Here is a 6,000-nt window from a genome sequence, read left to right as displayed (position 1 = left end):
TGAGTTTGAGGCCAGCCTGGTCTACAAAGTGAGTTCCAGGACAGCCAGGACTACACAGAGAAACCCTGTCTCGAAAAACCAAAAAAAAAAAGTGGAAAAGATGAAAAAAAAAAAAAAAAAAAAAACTTCCCACCACTAGTAACATTCAGGTTCTGTCTCATTCTCCATTTATAGACACAGAGTGTCAAAGTGTGAATACATTTTAATCCATTTGTACTTAATATTTAATACAGTTGAATTAAATATATATTTACTATTATTTGCAAAATATCATAACAAAAGTTAAGAGAAATTTCAAACGAGAAGTTTCCAAGATTGGGTTACAAGCCCAAATGTTTTTTTCACTATTGATCTTCTGTTGGACTCTAAGTTTGGAAATAAGATATTTACCATTCAGCATGGCTTTGCCTCAGTCTGAACTGCATTCATCTTGCAGTCTTCTAAAACATATTCATATTTGGCAGGAATGGCCTGAAAGAGAAGGACACTAGTTTGCTATTTTTAAATTATGCCATGAAAATTAGGGGTTTTGCTTTTACTTTTCTTGTTGTAAAATTATAGGTTAACACTCTCCTCAAAACCAACCTTACCCTCTATTTTCCTAGCATGTTTACATACAGACAAATTGATCAAATTACATTATTCTGGGTTCAGGTTTTAGAGAAATCATGAAAGGACAATGAAAATATAGTTAAAATGTCTTATAAAATTCCTTAAATGGCCCATTAAGTTCACCATAGTCATTTTTCTTTTAAAATTAGAAAAGATCATTTTTCTTTAAATTCTAGATAATATTGATATAAATTCCTAGAGCCCTAATATTCAAGTCAGGTCTCTAAAGATTTGAAACACATGGTTACATGACGGGGTCAGGTCATAACATATACACAATTCCTTACCAGCTTAATCTGGAAAGCCTCCGCTACTAAAATCTCTGGCTTTCTGCTTCTGTTTCCAACTCCACTCCCTCTCCACCACACTCCACACCTTCTTCCAACTTGAATAACTGTTTAATGCCTTCCTCCTCCTCCTCCTCTTCCTCCTCCTCCTCCTCCTCCCCCCCCACCACCACCCTTTTTCTTCTTCCTCATCCTGGTCCTTCTCCTTGCACTTTCTTTCTCTTGGCAAAATTCTGCTGCCTTGCTTAAAGAAAAACAAAAACAAAAACAAAACAAAACAAAACAAAAACATTAGCCTCTGTGAAACCCAAAGGCCTGAGGAATCAGGTCAGGTCTCACTCAGAGTCCTCTGGGAATCAGGAAACCTCCCAGAAGGAACTTGAATTTTGGCATTCAAATTGTATAAAGAGAAGTTTGTTTTTACTGGAGTCATCATTTTCTACAAGCAACTTTAACACATGAAGCCTCATTTTCCTTATCAGATGTAGCTTGTAACCTCACCTCAAGCAACCCTTAAGTATTAGATGGGTGAGCATTTGTTTAACCTAGCATAGTGTTTATCAACAAATGACAGCTTTAATATCAGTACTTAGAATAATGACTCTTTAAGGCTTTTGTTAAAGCAAATAACCAAATTTGAGGAAGTTTGCATGAACTGCACACCTTCGAAATACTTCTTAGAGAGTTTAAGCAGCATGCTACATCTTCTCAGCCTCTGTGGTATGAAATAATTGATTTTATACTAAAGTTGACACCCTCATACATATACCAAGTACAGGAAAAAATTACTCTAGCCTCTGCTATGTCCATTTCCTTTATCAATCTGTTTTGCCATTTAAAAAATATATACAACGAAAATGACTAAAATCCACACTATTCCTTATTAATACTATTATTTTTTAACTATCCAAATGTTTCATGTAACAGGAAATAGATGTGCTAAAATGCTTTGTCTAGGCTTACTTTAATGGAACAAAGAAAGAATCACAGAGTTGGTTTTGAGATTTTGTTCATTCCTCATAGTTTATGGAGGTGGAAAGGCTTGTGGTGTCACTCAAGATGTGAATTTTCAAATTTTCTTCTAGTGCTTCCACATTGATGGTAGTGACATAATCTTTGTACTTTATTTGGGGAGTGTGGGTCATTACAAATCAATTTCAGTAAACTTGAATATATATCTAAGAGAGCCCAAGGACATCTCCTTTGTCTTTGATGCATGTGACAATTGATTTACTATGAAAGTTGAGATTCTCGTACATAAACCAATTCCAGATAAAATAAGGTATTTAACATTAAATTGGAAGAAGGGGTATAAGGAAAAGCCCACTGAGCTTGAGAAGGCATAGCAAAAGAGAAAGAACACCATGTAATCTATCGCATTTCCCAAAGGCTGTAAACTCTTACAAGTACATAATGTCTAGAAAATTATCGAATTAGTTAACTTGGCCCTGATATTAACGAAAATGCTATATTTTAAATATATAAAATTTAGACTTTGAATAAAGCTTTGGCCCTCATTTGAGATGAGTCTTGTTTCCCGGGGGACATTTGGGGATTTGGAGGTATGTTTAACTTGTCACTCTTTAACTGAGTTGTGTATGTGTGTGGGGGGGGGGATTGCTAATGAGGGGAAGCTGGAAATTCTAAATATCCTCCAAAGTGGAAAAGAGCCCCACAAACAGGTATTATTTGTCTCAATGAGTTTATCCAGCTGAGATTCAGAACCCAGGAATGAAGCCATGGTGTTTCAAAGAACTTGTTGTGTTGCTGGGTTTTCCACTCCTGATCCTGCTCTGTCCCTGTTACTGGCACAGTGGGCTGCACTTACAACGATGGCAGTTGCATTGGTATTCATCTTTTATCTTAGAGCAGTTGCTCATGGATCCTATTTACATAGTGTGCTATAGATACTCGGTTTCTAGTAGGAATTTAACATGCTTTGGAAACTTAGCAAGAAACACGCAAGCTTTCAGTGAGGAGAATTTGTGGAAAAGAAAAGTTGAACAGCAGGCGTCTTATTTCTCCCCCAATTCCAAATGCCTTTAATGGATCCTAAATTAGAAGTGTGAATAAAACTCGTTTGTCTTTTAAATAGATGGATTTGGGGAGAATTGGTTCAGAGCCTTCAGCACATGAAATCTTCACTGCCTCATGGTCGCTTATTTGGAAATGTGATGAAGTGTGAAGAGACGGCACCAGCAGGAGGAATCACTTAGAAATTTTAAAACATGAAAAATAGTTCCACAGACATGTGCGTGGCTACAAGTCAACTGACACAGGCTGAAGACTTTAGCTACTCATCACAAAGCTACTGACTTTTCTTCCCATCTCAGATGCATCTTTCCATTAATTTGTTTGCATTAATTAGATTATTTGGAAGAAAAATGGAGCTTGTTGCCTTTAAGACAATGTGTCTCTTTACCTACTATCTACTACAGTTATTGTTTTGTAATAGAGTACCTCTTTCTTTCTAGGCATGATACAAGACTGAGTGCAAAGCAATACAGTTTGGGAAGTAGTGTAAGGTGTCATCAAACATCTCTTTTCTTATGATTAGATCCATTGTACAAACACTCCATTGACCTAAAATTTCAAGTTTTTCATTATTGTTGATAGATACACAATGTGCAGAGGCCAGAAAAATACCATCAGCAGCACTGTGCAAAAAGATGAATTGCCTAGCTGAATTAGCTTAAGTGTTCATACTACATTTTCATTGGTCTTATTAATAGTTAATCTTACTGATTATAATCATGATACTATTTGGATATATGCCACATTTGAGTCATTTGGGTTTTGATATTATCTAATACTTTTTTACAATTATGCATGTGTAAATGTGCCTACACTTGTGTGCTCACGTGTGTGAAGTTCAGAGGAAAACCTCAGGGGTCATGCACTTCATGTCTAAAATAGCATCTCCCATTGGCCTAGAGTTCATCAATTATATTTGCATAACTGCCTAGTGAGCCCAAGGAAATATATTCTCATTTGAGACAGAAAATAAACATTGATAGACATTGAAAATAGCTAGTGTGACTATTAAGATATTAGATAACAGCTATGAACCTCAATTAGATTATTTGAGGTAAGACATAATGGTAACATTTAACTACAGTTATTATTATTATAATATATTATAATATATTAATACAGTTATATTATTCTGCAGTTCAGAATCTTTGCTACATACTTATCCTTCTGATATAGATAATCAAGGAAACAAATGTTACCCTGGCTTGCCACCTCTCAGCATAGCACACATACAAACTATTTACTAAAGGTAAAAGCACTTTTTGCAAAATGTCTGTAAAGAATGTCTATTGTAGGCTATTTGGTGGGATGCTTGCCTGGCTTGCACTAAACTACACTGCATAAACCAGGTTGGACTGAGCATAGCTGTGATCCTAGCAGTGGGTAGATAATCAGAAGTTCAAGGTCGTTCTCAACTACTTATCAAGTTCCCAGGCAGCCTGGAGTATGTGAGACACTCTCTGAGAAGGTACGTCTAACACAATTGTCTTCCAAACCTAACCAAAATGCCTCCTTACTTTCTCCCATACAAATAAAAAGTATTGGTTCTGGTTTATTTTAGCTTTAGAACCAATGTAGGAAAATAACTATACTCTTTTTTAATTAAAATAAGCCAATTCAAGTGGGTAATGTCCAAATGTGTCTTGGAATTAGTTATATATCACAGTCATTTCTCAGTGCTATCTGGGTAATTGGCTATCTGAAATAAAACATTAGGATTTCTATAAGTCCCCTCTCTGGCCTTCTTCAAGCAACATTTATATTTATTTCTACATGGTAAATGTAGTTAAGATTTTTATCACTAACCATTTTTAAAAAGAGATTTGAAAAATCATTTTAAAGAGCTATGTGTTTTAAATCAAATTAATAATTGTAAATATGCAATTGGGGCTTTCTCATGCTCACAATCCAACAGATTGCTCCCATTAACAGTACAAAAGAGCGATAAGATTTGGAAAGGGAAAAACAAAAAAAAGTGAAAACCACAAGTAGAAGAGCTGAATGGCTGCTAGTATGTAGAGAGTTAGAGCAGCAAGCAGGACTAAAGAGCTCCTGCAGATCCGGTGGTTGGCTTGTGATGGGCAGAAGGAAAAATGCAAATTGGACCAGTGTGAGATACAGAGCTTCTTTTGCCAAAGTGTCCGGGACTCCTTGCTGGAAAAGAACAATATAAATAAGCACAGGCAGTGAAAAGCAACAAAAGCTGCAAGCCATGAAAAACCCTTGCTCACATGGAGAACATGAACTGCCTAATGTTAGAAAGAAGTCTCACAGATACTTATACAGTCAAGGGTAGCAGGTTGTCAAGATGTTTGCCATTGCCTACACGGCTAACAGGGAATATAGCTGATTTTTTTTTCCCCATTGTCAAACTAGAAGCCTATCATAGAGCAGACTTAAGGGACACCTCATTTCAGAAAGTAAACGTATGGTTCATTTGCACCATTGAGAGAGTCAGATCTCATGGTCACTATTGAGTGAGCACATTTCTTTTCCGTTTACTAGAAACATAAGACTATAAAACAAAAGTGCTTTTGGTGTGACTTTGAGGTTACCAAAATGCTCTGTGTCAGAGAGGTTGCTTTACCAAATGTTAAACTATTAAGCTGAAAAGAGACCAAGTGGATGAGTGCAAAAGATTATGCTGGGAATTGAACCTAAAGCCTTGAGCCTTGAGCCTTACAAATACAAGGTAAGTGTTTTACCACTGGGCTACAACTCGAGCATTGTGGTTCTAAAGAAAGTGCCCTATATATGCAGTCGCATAAGCCTGTAATCCCAACTACATACAAGGTGAGACAGGAAGACCAGGACTTCAAGCCCAGGCAACATAATAAGATTTTTCTCTCAAAAAGCATAAAATAAGTATACACTGTAGTGTATACACGTAAGTACACTGTTTTCATGTGTGATGATATTGATTCTTTTGTAATGTTTTATTATTTATTTTTATTTTATGTTCATTTGTGTTTTGGCTGTGTGACGGTGTTGGATCCCGTGGAACTGGAGTTATAGACAGTGCTGTGTGGGTTCTGGGAATTGAACTCAGGTGGAAGAGCATCAGCGC

General features: G+C 36.4%; 1 protein-coding gene and 1 pseudogene across 5 annotated transcripts in view; one reads left to right on the top strand and one right to left on the bottom strand.

Moving 5' to 3' along the window:
• Sybu (syntabulin) overlaps positions 1-6,000 on the top strand; it is a 104,222-nt gene that overhangs the window by 17,838 nt on the left and 80,384 nt on the right. The gene's annotated exons all lie outside the window — the stretch shown is intronic.
• Positions 1-6,000, bottom strand: part of LOC110334638 — a 120,859-nt pseudogene that overhangs the window by 105,441 nt on the left and 9,418 nt on the right. For all 4 annotated transcript variants that reach the window (XR_002381133.2, XR_003845459.1, XR_003845461.1 and 1 more), the window contains exon 2: positions 391-471. The product of XR_002381133.2 is annotated as a protein SMG5 pseudogene, transcript variant X3 (transcript). The remainder of the gene's footprint in view (positions 1-390; positions 472-6,000) is intronic.

The sequence above is a fragment of the Mus pahari genome, chromosome 17 (assembly GCF_900095145.1).
Source record: "Mus pahari chromosome 17, PAHARI_EIJ_v1.1, whole genome shotgun sequence".
In the NCBI taxonomy this organism is placed as follows: Eukaryota; Metazoa; Chordata; class Mammalia; order Rodentia; family Muridae; genus Mus; species Mus pahari.
The sequence above is the reverse complement of the archived record's forward strand: the minus strand, read 5'-3'. Positions and strand labels throughout refer to the sequence as shown.